The sequence below is a fragment of the Penaeus vannamei genome, chromosome 3 (assembly GCF_042767895.1).
Source record: "Penaeus vannamei isolate JL-2024 chromosome 3, ASM4276789v1, whole genome shotgun sequence".
Taxonomy (NCBI): domain Eukaryota; kingdom Metazoa; phylum Arthropoda; class Malacostraca; order Decapoda; family Penaeidae; genus Penaeus; species Penaeus vannamei.
Genome location: NC_091551.1, coordinates 24,749,314 through 24,751,762, shown reverse-complemented (window position 1 = coordinate 24,751,762; position 2,449 = coordinate 24,749,314).

The window sequence follows — 2,449 nt, the reverse complement described above, 5'->3', positions numbered from 1 at the left end:
ATGCAGAAATTCTAATTCTTAAACCTGTTTCCTTAGGACAAGATCTGCTACAAAATTACAAAAAACAATCCAATTGAGCTTGTAATACTTTATTTACATTTACATAGTTTCTACTTTATTTCTTCCCCAACAATAATTCATACATACATGTTGAAAACTTTATCCAAGAATAAGACAGTAGTGTGTCTTCAGCTTCTGCTATAGGTGAAGAACATGTAGCTATATAATGCCAGAGAAAACTAATGCAAGTATTACTAATTTCTGATTACTATTTTTTTTTCTTATATCTACTTTACAAGTTGACCTCCAAAACCTATTTGGACAATTACAAAACAGATATATGATCCTTGTAAAACTGAAGCTCACAAGTTTTAGAATAAAAATAGGAAATTCATTACAGCAAGGATGTAGTCACCAACTCATCACAAACTTTATTCAACAATTTGAAATGTTGTTACTTCAATATGCCCTAGTTTAGGGCATCCATACTTTTAAGATTAACCAAAGGATACAATTTTGCACAAATGTTTAGCATACACCTGCACTTATCCACTACTAGCCATGCACCCATCAGTGCAACCTCAGTGAAATGGCCAAAAAAATATCACCACATACTTCTAGCAAGTCTAATGGCTTTTGCCAGATCACAAAGAGAAGTCATGGTTCCTGCTTAACACTACACTAACATCACACTTGACTTCAGAAGAAAGAAAATTTCAATTGGATATAGATTAAATACAGCCAATGTGTTTACATGATGAAAGTTCCAAAGAATGAAGTTTCCACTTCAGGAACCAAAGTATTCTATTTCTGGTTATGATTTTTTACATACATGTTTAGAAGACAATAAACGTGGCCTTCAAAATAAGACATTTTCATGTAATCGTACAGGATGAATTATATCCACATGCACTTGAAACTTCAGCATAGTTTCTTTTTCCCACAGCAATATAGTACACAGTAAATTTTGCCTGTAATGGTCAGAATGATTGAAAATATGACACTTTTCATCTATGATATTTCATTTGCAAGTTCAAAATAATTAAATACTGCAACACATAATATTTTGGTATAAATTTATAGGAAAATGTAATGAAAATTTCATAAAGGAGAAAAATATGCTCACTGAAACATAAAATAATCTGCACAGACAAAGAATAATGTCAGAAATGAAAATAAGTCGCAACAAATGCCAGGCAGAGAGTAAGTCCACGTTGATTGGGTGGGGACCATAGGCAGTGCCTTCGATAGAGAAATATAGCGATAGGATGGGGGACAAAGCCCCCAGGTTAGGGAGGATTTTGGTTTACACTGCAATGTTTGTGGATTTCCCAGGAGTGGCGAGAGTAATAGGGACTTATCATCAGTGGGATGTAGTCACTTTGTATATAGTTACCAAAACTCATTTATATAATTTGCAATGGAAAACAACAGATTCTCATATGTAACAGAAAACAACAGATTCTCATATGTAACAGATTCTCATATGTAACAGAAAACAACAGATTCTCATATGTAACAGATTCTCATATGTAACAGAAAACAACAGATTCTCATATGTAACAGAAAACAACAGATTCTCATATTTAACAGATTCTCATATGTAACAATGAGCATAATAGAAACAACGAATAATAGTTGCAAGGTTGGACAGCTGTGTGAAAATAAAAAAATTATTGAAATTTCTTTGATAGAAAGGTTACAATTTGAAATTTAGTTTCAGTTCCCCACAGTCATGTAGTACACGTTAAAATCTGCTTGTAATGGAAAGAATGACCGAAGATAAAACACTTTTTATCTATGGTACCACTTTCGCAAGTTCATAATAAGAAAGTTGTGCACCACATAATAAATTGTTATACATTTACAGGAAAATGTAATGGCATTATAATAATCAAAGAAAAACTACTCTCATTAATACGTGAAATAATCGGCATAGGCAAAATACAATATCAGAAATTATGAATATAGGTTGCAACAATTGCCAGGGTCTCTGGGCGTAGCAATGTTTGTGGATTTCCCAGGAATGGCCAGAGTAATAGACAATCTCAGTGGGGAAAGGTCACTTCATAAACATTATCAATACTTTCCTTTATATCATTTGCAATGGAAAATAACAAGAGAATCAGCCACCTTACAGCATTGAGGTAATTTTTCACAATACTTTTGCATGTAACTGAAACAATTTCATAATAGGAAAATTATGGGGTAAACTAGTAATAACATGAATATATTAACCTCTCCAATCGGGATTCAATCCCTCACCGCTGTTGCAAGAGATTGCAAGACGGTCACTCAATCCACTAGACCACCTTAATTTTGAGGTGATTCCTAGGTTCTATCCCTCCAAACATGGATGGATGGTGGATGCTTAGTATTCCAGAAAGATGGTTGGGGGGTGGCAGCCCCACCTGGGGTAAAGGTTGAAGGGGACACCGGCCCCTGAATT